Source organism: Nasonia vitripennis, chromosome 2, assembly GCF_009193385.2.
Source record: "Nasonia vitripennis strain AsymCx chromosome 2, Nvit_psr_1.1, whole genome shotgun sequence".
Classification (NCBI taxonomy): domain Eukaryota; kingdom Metazoa; phylum Arthropoda; class Insecta; order Hymenoptera; family Pteromalidae; genus Nasonia; species Nasonia vitripennis.
The window spans coordinates 3,904,686-3,925,103 of NC_045758.1; the positions used below are offsets into that span (position 1 = coordinate 3,904,686).

The 20,418-nt window shown below is 47.5% G+C and overlaps 1 protein-coding gene across 2 annotated transcripts in view; it reads right to left on the reverse strand.

Annotated features, from left to right (window-relative positions):
* Positions 1-14,908, reverse strand: part of LOC100120354 (lachesin) — a 74,724-nt gene extending 59,816 nt beyond the window's left edge. Inside the window, exons 1-2 of one of the 2 annotated variants that reach the window (XM_031922802.2) lie at positions 14,737-14,908; positions 14,277-14,643 (exon numbers count right to left, since the gene is read on the reverse strand). The gene's annotated coding sequence lies outside the window, so the exon portion shown is untranslated. Of the gene's footprint in view, positions 1-14,276 lie in introns of both variants that reach the window. The other variant, XM_031922803.1, reaches the window with a different exon arrangement.
* Between the last annotated feature and the right edge of the window lie 5,510 nt (positions 14,909-20,418).

Here is a 20,418-nt window from a genome sequence, read left to right on the forward strand (position 1 = left end):
CCGCGGGTCGCCTCGCTCGAATCATAAGACTGACACTTTTTATTAGGGAGGCTTTGTGCGAAATGCGCTTGCGCTCTTGTTACTTTTTTTTCGTCGGAGGATTTGCAAAGAGACGAGCGCGAGGATAGTGTTTCTCGGGCGCTTTACGCTGGAGAGCTTGAGCAGTAGTGAGCAGAGGCTTTTGTGTGTGTGTAGAGGCATTCGAGCTTAATTGCAGTTGGAAACGGTGACGCGTTTATTGTAAACGTGTGTATACATAATACCGAGCGAGTATAAGGCGACGTTTTTGTAGAGCCGAGCTTTCTTGCTTATCGATCGAGTATTTGAATTTTGCATTTGGCGCGCGAGGTCGAGTTTCCCGGAAAAGTTGGGGCACTCTTGAATTTAAATGCGCTGACGCGAAGTGTGGTTCGTATGAAAAAGCTTTTAACCTGATTTTGAATAGAAAATTGCAGTCTACTCTGATTTCTGCGGAATCGGTGCCGGCTGTGAACGTTTTTTTCCGATTTATTCGTGATTCTTTTATCTGAATTTTCTAAACTGGGTTAAAAAACGATCTTGTAATCAACAAACAGCCGCAGCTTAAAATTCTATAAACTCCGTTCTGTTTGAACTCGTTCGTTTTGAACAATTAATAAAGATTATGCGAGATATAACCCCCGAACAAAGAGGATAGAGTGTATATCCATAAATTACTTAAGCCTTCGAATATAAGCCAACATGGTGTATATACACGCCGGAGCAATAAAAAGCACTCGTTAAGCTCATGAATTTTCAGATTTATAATTTTCGCAGTCGTCGGCTCTCGCCCCTTCTCCAGACTCTCCTTTCTCGCTCCGACCATTCGACTCTCGTGAAAATTCCGAAAGCTCCTTCCTCGTAAAAGGCACGCCGTGAACCCTCGCGCGACGAAAAACTGCAGGCGAACAATACCCCCTCTCGGAAATTATTGTCACGTGACTCCCTTCCGCTGAAATTAGTATTTAATTTGTCGAGCGAAGCCCGGCAATGGAGAAAGTTATGAAATCAACTTGCGCGCGCTCGCACGGCCATTAACTTCCGAAGGAGCTTTCGAGTTCACGGACAGTCTTTTATATAACTGTCCTCGCGAGTATTTCTGTACACAGCTGCGTAACTCGGCGTTTCTCCGCCCTTTCGTCGACCCTCTTATCCCCTTTTATTCGATCGTGGAAAGTCTGGCTCCGTTTCTTTCTCCCGATTATTTCGGTCGTTTCAAACTTGGCAAAAGTTATTCGAGTGTATCGATTGATTAAATTTCAAAGGTACGAATTAATACGCTTCCGATATCGGGGCTGCGGGTATCGCTCGTTTAAAAATCGCGAAAATCTTTCGGAGCCGCGCGAACATAACCGAGCGCGGGCTTTAGCGGGATGGAGCCGAGTATGTGCGCGCGCGAGGGAGATGTAGAGAGATAGCAGGAAGCTCGGGTAATTAAACGAAATTCATTTACATAGCTCGAGTAATACGGCGCTCCAGTCACGCCGAGGACCAGCGAGTACGAGTACGACTACTACTAGAGGAGCGGGGAGGAGGATGGCGGCGCCGGTAGAGGTCGTTATACCGAGTGAGAGAGAGAGAGAGAGAGAGAGAGAGAGAGAGAGAGAGAGAGAGAGAGAGAACATTCCACCTTCTCTTTGCGAGCCGTAGGAAAACTAAAGTCACGCCTGTTCTATCTGCTTTTGATTTTCGACTGCTATACGGAGAAATTCGCGGAATGTCAAGTAGTCTCCCTCAGAAATATCGTTACTTTCTCGAAAATTTACTAATCCGCCGGGGAATGCATACTTTACATATTCCCTACATTGGAATATGGAATGTTCAACTCCTCGCGAGCGCTCGTGCAGCTCGGATATTGAAATATTAGTTTTCAATCGGCATGTTGGACATGTAGAAATGTCCGATGTATTTCATTAATTTTAATTGGAATTTTGGATATATCTTGTCGGGTGATCTGCATGTGAGAAAAAGTTAATCCAAGCAACTACGATAGGCAATCAGAAATGAAGACTCCTCCTAGAAACGTTCAAATCTCAATTAACGAAGCATACCAATACCAAAACAGATCGTCCAAAAAGAAGAATCGCTTTAATTAAACTCGCCCGTAACCGAACCGAGTAGAAGGATACGAAAGCAAAACAGCCAACGCATCGATCAGTACGAATGCGAAAATTAAAATACTCCCGCTCCTTCCTTCACAGTCGAGTTATTAAAAATTTTACCAAATCCCACGATCGACACTCGCTCTCAACGCATTAGCCTAAAAGGAATTTTCAAATTACATTAACCGCGCGGTTTTCGCGAAGGGGCCGTTCGTCCTGTTTTTTTTCCCGCTTATCCCGCAGCCTCTCGGCAAAAGCAAATATAAAAGCCATGGCACACCGTCCGTTTTTCTCCTCTGGCTTTCAGGAGCTACTGCGGTGCCCCCGGGCCAACCTATGTATTAGTATATGCTCGCTCTGCTAGGAATGTCTGCAGCTCGCTGCTGCGAGAGAAAAGAAACGGAGAAAGAGGAGCAAAAAAATCGAGCCCACTATACTGTACGGTATAGCGGTTCTTTTAGTTTCGGATAGCTCGGCCTGATCGCGGATATAAAACATGTCTGCGCTCCGCATGCATATGTATGCGTACGTGTGTGTGTGTGTTAAACTGGCTCTGTATATCCATTATAGGTCGGTGTGTACAGCGCTGTGAATTCTATGCGTGCCAGTTGTACGCGGGGCTAGAGTTGACCGTGGCTAGATGGCAATTAATGTTTCACGAGGGGCTGTGTTATATTGAATTCGGAAAAGAAAATGTAGAGCTACGCGGCCTTTGTTTCGGTCGAATGAATACAGCGGAGCTTTGTTAATGGAAACGTGTATTATATCGTTCGGCGGTGTCGCGCGGGCTGGAAAAATATGGTCATATACCTAATGACTTCTAATTGAAGGATTGACAGCTGTTCCGACGATGTGATACGAGAGGTGAACTAATTGCGGGAGTTATGATGCGCGATGTGGGTCACATTGAAGAGGCCGGACATAGCTCGATAATTTACATATAAATATAAACTCGATGTTTTGTACCGTACAATATTCAGTGTACATATCACTATAACGATTATTTTCCTTTGCATTACTCTCAATAGAGTGCATCATATATCCGCTTTCCAATAATAGCCCGGGATCTAAAAGGGGCTATATTTTATCCAGCGCATCTGTACACGGCGCTTTGTTAAAAACATTATCGGAACACGCTCTACTGGCAAGACGCCACTTATCCGGACTCCAATATGAAAGAGCGAATCTACAAAAAAAGCTGATCCCAGAGTTGACCAATTATTTACGACGATCTCTCTGTTGAAAACGGCGTGTTAAGGCTTTTTAATTGAACCCCGCTGCAGCGGACGAATTTTCAGCCTGAAATATTAATTAAGCTACTAGCTTCCCCGTGAAATATATATCGCGTTGATATATGTGCCTCGGGAATGAAGCTGCCTAGGCGTTTACTTGAAACTGCGAAATTAACTCGACACGCTCTCTCGTGACTATATTTTGCGCTCCGAAAAATACGCCGCAAACGAATCGCGCAGTGAAAATTAATCGCGAAACGAAACGCTATTTTCCGCGCGATTTTTAACCCACTCGTCTCAACACCTCAGGTGCGTCCCGCACGAAGCTCGCCCAGAGAAAAGTATACCGCTTCATGATATCCCCAATTACGAGTTGAGCCGAGCGCAGTTTCATCAGCAGGCCGATAATCCTGGGGGCCGTGTTAGTGTTCCCGTGTAATTAAATAAGCCGGTAAAAGTGTAATCCGCGCGATGCGCGCCACCGCCGACTATACGACGAGGGCGACCGGCAATTCGCGTCAGCCGTTTTCATCCTTCCTTCCCGTCGCCACCTTCGAGCTTTATTATACGTTTCAGAACGCCGGCGCTCTGGCTCTGAGAAATCGATGAAGAAATTTATCCCGGCGTGCAAACAATTAGAATAATTGCGCCGCTGCTGGAGGGACACTAACGCGCTGAGGAAGCTTGAGAATTCCAAGGCTCTCTCTCTCTCTCTCTCTCTCTCTCTCTCTCTCACTCTCTCTCTCTCTCGTCGCAAGGCGCAGGGATTATCCGAGCTTTTTATATTATGAACGATGTGAAAATTAAAATTTCTCCTGCTATATTGATAATTCGTGCGCTGGGATGGTGGAAATTTAAGCGAGGCAACTCGATCCGCGGGAATTATTGAGCGAAAGCTCGTCGTTGAATACGTTTATTTATTTAACTATATTATGACGATTTAAGCTATAATATGTATTTTGTGATTTTTTAAATTAGATATCGAGTAACAAAATTTGACGTACATACAGCTGATTTGCCATTTGCAAACGCAAATGTACCGATGTGTTGGATTTTAATCAATGCATAAACAGATATTAATAATTACAAGCGAGCTATAGATGGGTTACCGGTTGCGTATTGCGTCAAAGAGATAATTAGAGAGTGAGTAAAAGGGAGATAGTCAATCGATTTGCATGCAGACAAATTATTGATGTAGATTTTGTATGAACGTTGTATTAAATTGCGAGGTCTGTAGAAAGGTTTGTGATTATCAAACTCGCTCGTCATCGTCCCGACAATTTGAGCATTACGTCAGAATAGCTGCAAATAAGAAAAGTGTTACGACGTCGCGAGTTTCTCGGGATCCTGTGATGTAAGATTATCTAAAATAGAAATGTAGAACACCAATATTATAACACTGACTATACGTCTCTTTGACGAACTATCTTATTCCAGCGTAAAATCACAAAAGTGTCCAGCAACGCGTTGAAATATTCAGCTCCTCTTCCATCATCGAAGCAACGCAAGCTTCGTTTCTCCTCTTCTCTCGTTGCCAGAAGAAAATTCCCGCGTGAATCATATTTTTCGAAAAAATCTCCAACAGTCGACCAGATCTCAAATTACACAAAAGCCGAAGAAAAGCGCCGCGGCGGTGTTGAGTAAATAATAAAGCCTTACATGCGAAGTCTTGAAAAGTTCCGCGAGGCGCTGCAGCTCGAGATGAGGAAGTGCGGCGAAGGAAAAGAGCTATGCGAAGTGTGTATGTACAACAAGCAGCGGCAGCAACCTACACACTCTCTCTCTCTCTCTCTCTCTCTCTCTCTCTCTCTCTCTCGGCAGACGCGGAGATAACAGTCGAGCAGAGCGAGGGTAAGGGAATCGAGGGTCCTCGAGAAGAGCGGATAATTAAATGTAGCGCTTTCCGCGTTTTCGAGCTAGTTCAAGCCTCTCCCCCTCGCGAAGGAAGAGAGAAGAGAGAGAGAGAGAGAGAGCTTCGCTTGCTCATTCCCAGCAATAACTGAAACTCGAGTACGCGCCGCTGCCGCTGCTGCTATTCCTCTCTCGCTTTCTCGAGTGCTTTCGCGCACTCCCCCTCCTCACCGCGATGCTGCTGCCTTTGTGTCTCGGCATTTCTTCGCGCGTCCTTGGCCAACAATGACCCACTGCTGCTCTGCTGTCCTGCCGATTCTGTAAACCGAAAATCCTCGAGGTCGTGTACCTCCTTTGTGTATAGTTCTCTGGAAAGTTTGCTCTGTAGTGGCTCCTTGGATCAGATGTCTGTGCTTCACGATGTGTATAGTCTACGTACGCCAGAGTCGAAGACGCCGAGAGATGCTATCATTGAGTGATGTACACGCTCAAGTGGGCTATCCAGCCTTGAGGTTATTCTGCAACTCTTAAAGTACCGCACGAATTTCCGGGACGGTGACCTTGTTTGCGGCTCCAAATTTAGTTTGCCAGTTGCGTAACTATTCTCTCTCTTCCTGTTTATAACGTTGTCGAGTCGATTATTTATTCACGGCAGCCGCGTGCATGCAGGAATCTAGCCGTTTAAAAATTACCGCTTCGAAGCGCGGTTCCGAGGAGGAATCGATCACGCCGTAGACCCGACGCAACGAACACAGGCCCGAAACCAAACGAACCACCGGCGAAGCCGCAGGTATATGGAAGAACGTGGTTAGGAGTGGACGAGCTTTTTAAAGAGCAGCTGCGACACGTCCGCACACATGCATAGAGCATGGCCGCATAACCATGCCGAGCGTAATACACATAGGGCAGAGAAACGAGGGTAGGGGACGAGCTACAGCAACGTCGAAGCGGCGTCAGTTTGACCGATGGATTCGCGACCGCAGTGGTCCATTGGACGCCGTAATTTCGGTGCGGCCGGTGAGCTTCGTTTTCGACGAGAGAGAGTTCCGTATAAACGTGCGGTTCCAGCGTGCGCACAGCCGCTGTGGAGACGAGCTGCGCGCAGAGGTTTCATCGACACACTCGTGGTTGAGTTAACTCTTCCGGGCCTTGGTTATAGGTGGACGCTACTACCACTACCGCTGCTGCTGCTGATGCCTATCGCTTCACCGGCCAGTAGCCGGCTCTATCTAATTCTCGACCCATTAGGACTCCGGCCTTTCAAGACCGTATCGCGCAGCGGAGCCTGAATATTCGCCGAATGAAAAAACGCGACACTCAAACCAGAATTTAATTTCGAAGCTCCGCCGACGTGGCCGACACCGCGATGTTCCCGCAAGCACACGAGAGCAATATATTAAAATGAATCAGTGCGCGCGGCGGCCGCGGGGGAAAAGTGAAAAAGACTGAAAACAGTTTTCATTCATTTATTCATGCCGACGCGCGCCGGCTCCTTTTTATTTTTCATTCTTTCCCGCGCACTCCGCTCACGCATACAGCTCGTCGGCCGCCTCTGCCGCGGAGAAGAGTTTATGGATTCGCCCCGAACCACGCGGCCATCAGTCACTGTCGTTTGGCAGCGCTATACCGACTCGCGCGTACAGCGAATATATTTTTCCCTTCTACTCTTTTCTCTTTTGCTCTCGCGCTGATGCGTGTTGGCCAAACTCAAACACGCCGCGCGCGCGGGGTCAATATGCATTCGCTCGCCCGCGCGGAAAAGACGCGCCGGGAATATCTCTACGGGCAGCTGCCGCTGCGGTGATCGTCGCGTGATGAACGCCTCGCTGTAATGGTGTAAGCGTTGTGTGTATACGTGTGTATACGAGAGGGCGGATCTGCGTTTAATGGCTCGCGCCGATGTCCGCGTCGTTGTGTGTTTGCAGATGGACGTGATGTTTGCCGATGTTACCTTTTTCTTCGCTGTTCCGAAGGGAGGAGATGCTGCTTTGCGTTCAGATTTATGCGATAAGAGGTAATGTAAACAGCGCGAAAAAACCGCGGCGAAATTGCGATTTGAGACGCTGTTGTGTTTGGACGATAAACACGTTATATACGAGATAATGATCGGAGCAGAAATTACGAAATTTAAATTTCCACGGGAAGCGAGTGTCTGTCAGGTATACCGATCCAAGTATACGTCTACAGCTAACATCGTTTCGCCAGCCAGCGCATATCCGGTGCAAACTTACCGGATAGCCCGAAAATCCATCTGCGTATATGCTTCAGGAATTACCGATTTCGCGAACTTCCGGTGCTTCGAATTTACGCGCTGGTTACTCGCAAGCTCGCGAGCCCGCGCGTAACGTTTATTCACTCGCTCGGGCGCGCGCGCGCGCACGCAGTAATAAGTAATATCGACGCAGCTGTCCGTCCCCAAGTAGTAACGCGTGGATTGCGTCAGACCAACCTCAATAAAAACACACGCAGCGCTGCTGAATAATCCGCATTAGTATAACAGACGCTTTTTCGAATTCAAGATATCTCCCGATATACGCCCGCCCACGTATAACCGTAAACAAACCGAGCCTCCCGCGCGCGCGATCAAACCACTCCGACGCTTCGCGCAGTTTCCGCTTTCGATTATAATAGCAGTAGATTAAACAGCGCGGCTCGAAGCCAAACCGCGTTAATTCCCTTCCGAACACAATTAAATCGACCGCGAGAGAACGTTTACTCTCCCGGGATCGTCAGTGTTGCACTCTTCGTCTCGCGTGAACAGCGTCTATACATATAATGCTGTACGTCATAGCAATGAGCGAGGGCAATTCGTGGGTAAATCGATACAAAACAGTGGCTCTCTGTGCAACTCGCGAGAAACATCCGATTTCGCGCTGCGGATCGAAAGCCCCGCGGCGCCGAGAGCGAAAAGAGAGAAACGCCATCGGCCGAACGCTTTCCGATCTCCGTTCCGCGTTTTTTGAGTCTAGTTCGAGATCCGGGTCGCTCCCGACTATCTGTTTCCATTGAATCGGATAGTTTTCACGAGTTTCAATATTGGAGCGCGCAGTCGATTTTTTGCGTCGATCGATTTTACCATGCTGTCGAGAGAAAGCTCTAAAACACTCCGGAGCAATGAAGAGCGAGAAAAAGTAAAATCGAAAACACGCATCCGCCACTGCTCGAAATTACGTTACTCTCTCTCTCTCTCTGTCTCTGTCTCTCTCTCTCTCTCTCTCTCTCTCTCTCTCTCTCTCTCTCGCGATCAAGGCGTCAATTGAAGCGCGCGGCGTTTGTCGATGCGGCGCTTGGGGCATATCCTCTCCGCGCGGCCGTATAGGTCTACGTAAGAGTGAGCGATCCGCGTCCCCCGAGTGTCCTCCTTCCGGACGTTAAACTTCCTCCCCTGGGAAATAATAGGGAAGACGGCCGGTGCTTTCTCTCTGCTGGCCCTCGCCCAAGGAGTCAGTCGCGCGCAGATATCGGATGCCAGAGAGTAGCGCGGCGCGCAATCTCGCGAAAGCCTCTGCTGCTGCTGCTACACGTCTTCGGTAAGAGCGACAGTTCGACGGCAAATAATCGTCTTCCCCCGCCTACTATCTCTTTCTCTTACTCGCGCATGTGTCCTTGCAACAGTCAACTTCTCCGCTGTGACTATTCTTCTTCGTCTTCCGGCGGCGCGTTGCACTTTTTCCTTTCGGATTAGACTTTGTTCGTACGCCGAGACTCTGTGTATAGCGGAGCTCGTTTTTACGGCCGGCTATGGCTTTGAGCGAAGCACCGCGAGAGAGAGAGAGCTCAGTTTTATACTCATCCCGTACGCGGCGAACGTTCGCGTAAACTGTGTACGCGCTTAGAAATTTACGTCCGGGGTACTTGGCTCGATGCATAGACGCCGGCGGGCTTGACGAAGATTTATTGAAAGCTCTGACGAACCGAGCACTTTCATGGAGCTTTTTCGATTGCGATGTGCCCCGCGGGGGAGTGAAGATTATGAAGCGTGTGTCGCATGTTGTTTTACGCGAACGCGGCAGGTATAAGATTTATTGTATATCTTAAATATAGGTTTGCACTGGGGGTGAATTCAAGCCAATCATACCCACAAAATGCATTCAAGAAACGTCTAATCGCAGCCCGTCAAAACCCATCAATCATAAAAGTCCCGAATTAAAAAAAAAAAATATTAAAAAAAACGAACAACAAACTTTCCCCCAATCACGTCCAGACCGTGCGCGCAGCGCGCCGGCTCACATGAATCTCCTACTCTCGTCCTGCAAGTTCTCCACAAGCGGTCGCGGCGGGACAGGCGCGGCTGCAGCACGCGGCGTCGCGGCGCCGACGGCGAACATCACACAGCTATACTCCTGCTCGCGCGCCTATGCTAATGTATATTTATGTATTAAACAGGCATTATTTATACACAACTGTGGCCTCTCTCTCGCTCTCACACACATAGACACGCACACACACACACACACACAGTCAGACTATCCTTCTCCGTGCGATGAATATGCATTGTTTAGCCTGGCAGTGGCGAGGTGTCGAGTGCAGACCCGTCGCTATCACTGCCTCATCAATCACACGCAGTAGTCCCGCAGCAAGCGCTCGTTCCCTCTCTCTCTCTTTCGGACGACCCCCCTGTCCCTCCGTCGCTCTCACTGTGCACACACACACACACACGTCACCTAAAAGCCGCGATTTTGCAGTCCGCCCATGTCATCCCTCACCGGTCGTTGCCTCCTCCCTCTCAAACTGCTGCCACGCTGCTGCTGCCGTCCGCGCGCAATTGACACTAATTTACGTAATTTTTTTTCCACCAGGAGTTTCGAAGGGGGCCATATCGCGTATCCAAGGCGCGCCCGGTGTTTTCTATTTTGTTTTGCCGTGCATATATAGCTATCCCCTTTTTGTTCGGCGACGTGACCGCGCATGTGTCGTATTCTCGCGATATAGAGCTGCCGGGCCGTATACCGCACACCAGAGCGATATTTAGCGATATAGCGTTCGATAATTCCACGCTCGCTGCCGCTGCTGTGGTGGCTCGATTGCAGTGGCGAGGCTCTATCATATCGTATTGTTGGAGATTGTTTGTCCGGATAGGCAGCTGCGCGAGAGCGAGGATTTGTCTATTGTAATGATTTTTCTTTTTGTTTCCCCGCAACGCTTTCTCTCTCCCTCGCTGCTGTTATTTATACGTTCGTTTTGTTGTTCGCGCTGTAAATAATATCCGCGATCGCTATATGCGCCACCGCGGCCGTTGCTGTTGTTATTTTCCGACAGGGAGATCGGATCTTTTGGCTCGGATCTCTGCGGGCCACGCGCGCGACGGATTTTGATGATTTTTATTAGCGATTTTTGAACGGGAGCTTACAGCGCTGTGTCTTAATGGAAGGTAAATGGAAGATATAAATGGAATGGCAAATTATGTACGACGTGAGGTCTGGTTTTTTGACTTTTGTGGTGGTTGTTTTTTCGGGAGATTAAGCGAAGAAAATTGACGATCTTGGAAACTACTGAATACGCGCCGATAGTGATAAGTGTTACGGTAAAAGTGCCTATGAGACACTTGTGACAAAAAGTGATGGAAAGGCCAGTCCAACACAGATTTCCTTATCATATCTCCTATCATGACTTGGCGCTATTACAACCGATTCCACCCGATCGCATACTACCAGCGCCACGGATCTTCTTCTCCGTGTACAAAGTCCCTAAACGACCTCCTACAGACTTACAACACCCCCACAGTTCCTTCCTCCGTAAAAAATCCCGCACCTTCCCAACCGGACGTAGTTCGATCGTTTAAGCCGCGGAAGCATAAACGCCCGGCGCGAATAATCCCAGCCGGCTCTTCCAAAAGCTCGCCGGCAGGCATGAGATAGCGCGCACCCGTGGGAGATCGCGTGGCGTCGGCGGCTTCACACAGGCGCAAAATTACGAGAAGATCGCGTGCTAAACGATACACCGCGCGCCGACTTTCGCCGCTCCAGGGGCATGCAAAACAGCGCAAATCGCGGCCATTACGCGCACACCTCGTTCCATCGATATACATCGCGCATACGGGCGAAAGGGAAAGAGAGTCGATGCGTGTTTTGCGCGCCTTCGCCGATTTGTCTATAGGTGTAGATCCTTCGTGCGGCCGATACATATTCGGCTTTGATGCGATGATCCGAGAGAGGGAGTATAGGCCTTTCCGATAAGAGTGGAATTGCGGAGGAAGTTGTTGCTTGCAACGAGCCGGAAACGCGCTTTAGCTTTTGTTATCGGCGATTTCAAGGGTTTTGACTATTGGAATAGTCGAGTGTGGTCTGAACGAGTTTTGAGAGGGATTTTGGTCAGATTTCATTTGGTTTATTGTGATTTTCTGTCTGCGTGGGTAATGTGGGGATAAAATAAATTAAGGAAAATCTATTTCGTTTACGAATAATCGATCAGAGAAATCGAGATCCCATTTCTCGAACTGCGGGACCTCATCGATTATACCCCTAATTACTGTTGGATTCACGCCAATCATGATTTTACATTACTCTCTTAATGGGTTTCCGTCCATCTATTTTTGCTTAAAGGCGAAATAATTAAAGGCCAATTAAACGACGCGAACGTGCTGCGCTGACATTTACTTCAGACCGAGTATCCGCTTCTCAATGAGTGCAATTCAACATCTTTCTTTATTGCAATCAAAATAAAACATTATCGATTCACCGCGAATTGACCAACTCGAAGAATAATCCTTCGTGCTTCGCTTAACAAAATTATACAATTAGTCATCCTCGAAATGAATGTAACTGATAACGTTCGCCGATAAGTGTGATTGCAGAAACAAAAAGCAGGCGTTAACAAGAATTTATCGTCGCGACAGGCAGCCTCGCGCCCTCTCAACCGGCGCAAAAAGGTACACAATGCACCAAGCGCGGCGGCTGTAGATCGAGAAAAAGTCAGCCCCCGGAGTCTATTGCAAGAAAGCCAAGTGACAAATGGAGCTCGCGTAGGAAGTGCAGTTGCTTATTGGTCCAAGGACTAGTGTCGCGCGCGCGTCTTCTCTCTCCCTCTTCCGCGAATAATCGCATTTCCTCGGCGTCTTTTTTCCGGCCAGTGGCAGCGAGTATTGTACGCGGCGCACGGAAAAAGAAACAACAAATCCGCTACGGGCCAGAAAGTGGCTACTGCAGCGGAGAGAGAGAGAGAGAGAGAGAGAGAGAGAGAGAGAGAGAGAAAATAGAAGTGCGCCGCGAAAGGGTACTGGAAAGCATTTCCCGTATATATGTATATGTAGGGAGGGCGCGATGCAAAATGAAATAAACATGGCACCTAACTGAAATCAGGAATGCGAAGTGGGCGGTAGTTTAAAACGATTCCCCGGTTGCTGCTGCCGCTGTTCGTACACCTCGGGCGTATACGACTCCCGATTCCCCTCCCGCGTGCCAAATAGTCGCATTCCAAACTTTTCTCTCTCCCTCTTTCTCTTCCAGCGAGCTTTCTCCGGGTTTTCGCTTTTTCATTTTCCCTACCCTTCAATGTATTTCGCGAGCTTTGTTTTTCGCTCGCGCTGGATAAATCGTATGTAGTGCTGATCTAATAATGTTTTTTCGTATGGCAACGGTAGCTCTGCGTATAGATACGAAGTTAGCAAATAAATGAAAGAAAATGAAAACAGCTCGCATTGTTACTGATCAAAATTTTTTATATATGAGCGAGTGAGTGCACACTCGTGTATTTATTGAAATACTGTTCCCTCGGACAAAGACTTTTATCAGAATTAAACTTTTGATGGGAATTTATTTTACGAGCATAGAAAATTTTTTAACCAATTACAAATATCCCCGCCTTAGGATCAATGATCTGCTATTTTGCAGAATCTGATGTGCATTTTTATTTTGGTATGACGTTTGTTTTCTGTTTTCAGCCCACCTTTGCAGAGCGGAAGCGTGAATGATCGACCGTCAATGCAGCCTACAGTATAAATTGGAAATCTTTTTCAAAAAGACCGCTGCAGAATAGCAGGTAAGGTCATTTTATTATTTAGTCATTTCAATATCAAACGCCAATTAGACGATTGCGTAAATTAATGATTGAACAATAATCATAATAATCCATTCGCCTAATTCAATATTTTATACAATGACCCAGTGCAACGATAGCATAAATAAAACAAGCTGAAAAGTTTGATTAGATCCACTCGCATAACTTTAATGAAACTGATTAAAAATTGTTTAAAATTCTTTGAATACCAGAGAGAAGCTGAGACGCGGAGTACAAAAGATATTCCATCTTCCTTCCGCTGGTCTCGTTTACTCGCTTTTTTCTCCTCTCTTGTACTCTCTCTCTCTCTCTCTCTCTCTCTCTCTCTCTCTCTCTCTCTCTCTCTCTCTCTCTCTGTCTCTCTCTCTTCTCTCCCTTTGCCTCTCGTTCGTCGTTCGCTTACCTCGGAGCTTTCGACGATGTTATCTCGTTACGGGAAGTTTCGCCGCGGAAACGCGCGTCGGCAAAACTTTCGTTGTTGGCAAACCTATGTCATGATTACAATTACGCGGTCAGCGCCCGATATTTCCTTCCTTTGTTTTTTTTTACCCTCCGACCGCCTCTCTTTCTCCTCTCCCTTTCCCCCTCGCACCCCCTTTTTAGTAGTTTGCGGCAAGCGCGAAAAGTTTGATTCTCGCGCGCGCGCGCGTTCCTAAACCGTGCGGAGAGTCAGGAGAGTGAGAGAGAGAGAGAGAGAGAGAGAGAGAGAGAGAGAGCTGAAAGCGGAAGAAGTAAAATCGTGTACACTCGTACCCCAGCGCTGCTAACTCGTTACGGAGGTTTTTTCGCGAAATTCAATTAAAAGATAGCGCGAATTTAAGGGTTTATTCGTGCGTGCCAATTCGATTCGTTTGATTATTTAAAGCTCGCGCGCCGGACACGGAGAGCTTCGTGTGCACGCGCGCGCTTGCTCCTGTTCGTCGCGCGGATTTAAATAACGCGCGCGTTAATTTTTAATATAGCCGAAGCGATTAAGCAATTTTCACGCTCACTTGTCGCTTTCGATCAGATTTGCGGGCGCTGTTAATCAAGGCTTTGATAGATTTTTTTTTTTTTAGTATCTCGAAGGGTGACTAACCTCAAAGAGATTTTCACGTGGTTATTGATGATGGAAGAACCGGTAGTCTAGCGATGAGAAACCTCTTCTTCTCCGGCACAATATTTCTTTTTGAATTTTTTGTCGGAACACACTTCACCTTCTTGGATACAGAACCTCTGATAGTTTTTTTTTAATCACTGTTAGGATATAACTCGACGATGCTCTGAATTCAATTGTTTGAACAGCCGTCAAATTTCTGATTTCAACAAAAGTTCTCCAACCCGGTACCACATCTTGACCCGATGGCTCACGTGCAACCGATTTTCCGAACCCTCCAAGCAACCGCTTAGCTCGTAATACTCCACAGATTTCAAAGTAAGACCAGAATCATCAGTTTTCAAGAGTCCTGAAAAAATGTCACCACCAACAGCTCCGAAATTCTCCTTACACGAACGGTTCAGTAACCGATCGGTATACGAAAAAAAAAATCGGCACCAACCAGTCCAACGGTAGCAGCGATAACTCGAGGAGCACCCGAGCACACGATGCTGATCTGCGATCGTTGTGCATAAACCGTCGGTTGTCCAACGCACGTTTGTCGATCGAGCACGTCGTGAGGCTCGTGATCGCGTGGCGTCGCGAGCGACGTCCCGTCGGAAACTGCCTCGCGCTCGTACGGACACCCCACTTCTTGGCCAGAGTCGCTCTCGCAGGGGCGGTGGGAATACGACGTCGACGCGCGACGTCGCTCCGCCTTCCAGAGGCGCGCGCCGCACCAGCAGCCCCACCGATATTTCTGCACGCGGAGGAGGCTCGTCGGTGAGAGAGGACCAGAGAGAGAGAGAGAGAGAGAGAGAGAGAGAGAGAGAGAGAGTCTTGAGGTGTGAGTTCTAGCGCGATTCAGCTGTCTGCGTAGAGTCTGAGTTGGTATCAGGAGCCCGAGTGAGAAGCGTTGAAGGGATGTTGGATTGTATTTTGGCGCATGTTGATGAGACGGTTCTGGGTCACGTCGAGGAGGATGCATAATTACGTGTTTATAGAATATTAATGGAAAGTGTGCGAAAAGATTATCCCGGTGCTCTGTTTAAAATATGCAGCACAGTACATATTCAACGTTCAGATCATTTTAATACTGTTGTATGTCAGCAGACATTTTGGAGATACTGGATTCGTCACAAAATACAAAAAGCGTTAATTGCTATTTCTATTATTCCTCATTTCATTTTTAATGCAACTTGAATCTTTAACTAACATTAGCAGAAGTAGTACATTAAAAAAACATCCAAGCAGAATCTACATTTCTGGCATTGGTTTAAAAAACGACAACAGCACAATGCTCTTTGCCGGACAAGCGAAATATTAATAATTCTGAATAGAAAAGTTCAAGTTAGAGTGGCTCTAACAAAGTTACGATTGCAAGGTACATCTTTTTTTTTCCTGATACCGTTGTCCGACAAAACTGGACCGTAACTACTAGTTTGCAGGTTTTCCTATTATGGGGTGTTTCTAAAGTGCTCGTATACAGCGCAATTGTCTAGTTCTGAAAGTAGAAACAGACAACACTATTCGGACTGCTGTTATAATAATCAATATTTAAATTGCACCAATCGTCGTCACAGAGTATCGACTATGCTTCATAGTCTTGAAAACCGCTTAATCCACTAATTTCCGAAAATGTATAGAAAGTCGACGTAGCTGCATGCATTACCTCCCCTCGGTACCTTGTACCCACCAAATCCGACACAGCCTTCGTCGCTAATCGCAAATGACTCGGACGTCAGTTTAAGTTAACGAGCTTCGTAACGGCGTTACTTAGGTAACACTGCCGCTGATGAGAGCAAATGGAAAGAGCCTCGGCAGATTCATCGACGAGATGTAACTCCGGTGAAAGAGAAGACAAGGACACATCTCTCTCTCTCTCTCACTCTCTCTCTCTAGCGGCGGATAATATTTGAGATGTCGAAGCAAGTGCTAACGGGGTGACACTGGGCGCGCTGTGCCGGAAGTTGAGGTTGGGTTAAGTAAGTGGTTAAGAGGTTAAGAGGTGCGGCCCCCGGTGTTCCGCGCTGGTAATGGAATAAAAACACTCGACCTCGATGTCTCGGCTTTCCCGGTGCCAGTGCGCTTACTCGAGGACCCTTCGCCACTTTCTTCTTATACGTCCGCCTCGTCTCGACGCCGTCGTGCGCGCGAACTCTTTTCTCTCTGTCTTTCTCGCCTCAGTCTATCTAGCTTTTTTTCTCGCTTGCTGCTTCCTCATTTCTCCCTTCGGCAGGCCTCTTTTTTTCACCGCGAGCCGACACTTAAAAATGACGCTGTGAATTTTTCATGAGCCACCCCCGCGATCGGATTCTAATCGCTCATTTTCAAGACTGTCTTTATTGATTTCCGACGGCGTGCAAGCACGCTTCCGAAAGCTCCATTGATGGCGGCTTTTAAAAAATTCCAACGATCTTCCGAATATTCATAAATTCGAGCGCTCGCGCATTTTTAAATTTCAACGCACTTTATTCGCCGACTGGCCGCGTCCAATATCTCTCCGGGAGCGTAAATTGCGGTGGAATATCGTCGAAAAAAATACAAGCTCGAAAAAGCGTTAATTACCCGCTATAGTTTCACATATTACGCGCGATGACTGAAATAGCGCTCCGGGCAAGACTCACACGGCGCAGCGCGTGCGGCCCGATAAAGGATAGAAAAACAGGCGCGCGGGCGTATAATAAATTCGCGTGAGCTATACACGGCCCGGGCATTTTGGCCTAGAAAGCTCCGATAACACAGAATCTGGGCGAATAAAGGACCGAGGCGGGGATCGGTCGGGGCCGATAGCGGTCAGAGTGAGAGAGGGCCACTGGCGCTCGCGCGTTTTTGATGCGAGCCGCGCGCGTGTTTATGTTAATGCAATTTTGCGCGGAGGGAGGAGCGCTCCAGCCTGAAATAACGACTACCCCGGAGATAAATCGTTTCCGCGCGCGCAAGCTCGATGTATATATGCGCGCTTTCGAGCAAGCGGCGCCGTTGCCTATCCGTCTATATCTCTTGCGGCGTTTGTGTGTGTGCGTGTGGGTTATGTGCGCACGGCTGATGCGGTGCACTTTTGAGCGGACAATTTGCACATGGCGGGAGAGCATTAGACTCGACGTTATGCCAGGGTTAAATGGGTTCATATGCGGGGTGCGGACTGGTATTATGCGCGCGAGGGGCGAACGCTGCGGATGCTTTCGCGGTTTGTCTTGCACGAAGTTTTGCGGCTGATTGGATTGCGGTAAGAAAATAGGCGATGTTTGATGCGTAGGAGGTATTTTTCTTTTGCCGACGCTGAAATTGGCTTCTGATGCTCAATTTGTGTACGCGTTCGAGTACACTGTCGAGTTGGATAACGCGCGCAACTGTCTGATCGAGTTTTGCACTTACGTCTGTGTACATAAGTGCGAGCAAGCGTGCGGTGTTGCGTTTCATCCGTTATTATTGTAGCTGAGTGGCTGGAAGTAACTTTGTTACTTATTTGTTTATCGAAAACTTAATCATATAATCGGAATCAATAACGAGAAAAATCGAATGACTTAATTCGATGCCGGTCCACAACGAGAAGACAGCGGACCCTCGTACACACAGCCGACGCGCGATAAATGAAATCGCTGGGAGAGAAGAGGAGGCACACAAAAAAACGAAGAGAGAACGTGCAGCCCTAACAGATAAAAAGAAACTATACGACACGTAAACAATAAGAGAAAATGGAAAAGGTTCCCGGCAAAGGCGCTGCTCGTTTCCTTCACAACACACACACACACACACACACACGGTCAGCCTGTCCAAAAGTGCGAGAAATCGCGCGAATTTTGCTGTACACAGAGCCACAACGGCGAAAATTTTTCTCGAGCCGAAGGGGGACTGGAAAATCGCGCCGATCTCCAGGGAGGGCATACACAAGCTGCTGGTTCTGCAGCTTCGCGGCGGTCTCTCTCTCTCTCTCTCTCTCTCTCTCTCTCTCACTCGGGCCTCCTCAGCTCAAATATTCCACCCCGTAATCGAAATGCATATATACATGAGGTTGAGTGGTGTTGATATGCGACGAGTGTATATCCTGCAAGCGCGGGGGTGCAGGCGGCAGATAGGTATTTCGAGACGTCGAGGAGCTGGAGAGAGAGAGAGAGAGAGAGAGAGAGAGAGAGAGAGAGAGAGAGAGCTTCTGCTGCCGGGGAGACAGCGACGAGGAGGACCGTGAAAGCGCGTGAAGGAGGAGGTGGAGGAGGAGGAAAACAAGGGTCGCGGAGCCAAGGAGTGGAAAGAGGCGAGCTCGTATGTTTTGGCCCGGCGAACAAATTTCCATTAGCCGACCGAGTGGAGAACGCGACTCGCGAGCCGCGACTATATGGCTTTTGTATACTCGCGCGGCAATCAACTCGAGCGCAGCGCACTGGTAAAGTGTCGTCCGTTATATGACGTGTAATTTTCTTTACGCTCGAGTGCGTTGGATTTAGTCGGTTATGCGGAATTTTATTTCGGGGAGAAAATGAAGTTTTCGAGAAAGGACTTCTTTGAAGCTGTAGTAAGAGTTGATACGTAGAATTCTGTGTATACGGTAAAACGCTTTGAAATTTTAATTGCGAAAACTCCTAACGCACTAGTTTTATAATTTAAAAAAAAATTTAGTTATAAACGTAACGTAGATTTGTAGTTTTTAGTTATACTTCTTTTGTTAAACCCGTCGAACTGCAACGCACGATCCAGCGCCTTCTTCACGAACGCTGCCCCCGAAAGCTCTTTTTTCCAAATAATAACATTCGCGCTCGCTAGATTCCCGTTTGTTGTCCAAAACAATGCAGTCGAATTTCGGCCAACAAACCGGCGAACAAGCAAAAAACTAGCGCAAAAAAGCTCTATCTCTCTCTCTCAGCTTATAAAATCAGCACAGGTCGCGTTTGCAGAACTAGAGAAAGCTCGACTGCAGCCTCAGGCGGTGTGTGCAGCAGCGCTCGGCCGGCCGGCTAAAACACGTTGCGGAGAACGGAAACGATATTAAAATCGATGTAGGCAACAGATGTGCGAAGATAGCTTTATGGCGGGCGCGCGCGAGCGAGCGGGCCAATAACGAAAATCATTAAATTAGCAGGTATATATAAGAGAGAGAGGGAACGCGCGCTCGTGCCTGGTTTCCTCTCTTTCTCGCCGTCCGCGTGGCGTATTAACGAGGCGATAATTTCATTATGAGAGCGAGCCGCGGCGCTTATGCAAAAAGCCGCCGGCGTGACTCGACTGCAGATGCAGCTGCTCTAGTATAGTAGCTCTGTGGCCTTATCTCGTGCGCCCCTGATTCTCCGGTACTTTCTTAGGGCTGCTGGTGCAGGAGGACTGACGCTTTCGCATTTCTTCGAGGTCGTTGGGACATCTTTTTAAATTAATGGACTGTGGACTTTACAGTGGTCTTGCAGTTCTGGAGATCATTGATAGTTTAGTTAAGTTGAGGAATATGGGTGTCAATATTTTCTTCAGCATCAGATTTGAATAAAATTTGTTTCATATTCAATACAGCTGTACCATATAATTTGAATTACGCGTATTAGTTACACGTTACAGTTTAAATACGAAAATAAAATGATCCGATTAAGTTGTATTTCAGCTGATCCGGTTTCGGCGAATATCCATAATGAAATACGTACCGCAGCCTCCTGTAATTCCGAAAATAAAAGCAAATAATGACGGAATTATCGAAAGCAAAAATATTCCAGTCCGAGGAAAAAGAGCCGCTATAATTTTATCGCGATGCAGATCCCAGACGCGCGAGAAAAGAGAGAGCGAAAGGTAAAAAAGGAGGGAGGGATGTGTACTGTCGCGATCCGGTACATGTTTGTTTGCTTATACGTGCGCGCAGAAGAGAGAGGACAAAGGAGTAATTTTTCCTTGAAAGCAAACGTGCTGTACAACCGGTTGGCGACATTTAGCGCAATACACGCTGAAATGTACATTCAGCACCCCAAAGAAAGACAACGCCCTGCAATGTTATCACGCGCGTCCGCGTAAGCGCCTTTGGCGCTTTGAATGCTTTCTTATACATTGGGACGATAATTGTATGTAATCAAGGGAAGCTTATTATTCCCGATGTAAACAAAGCGTTTACTGAATAAGACATGGACGTCATATTTATACAATATACCTTCATATTTTTTCTGATGTTGATTAA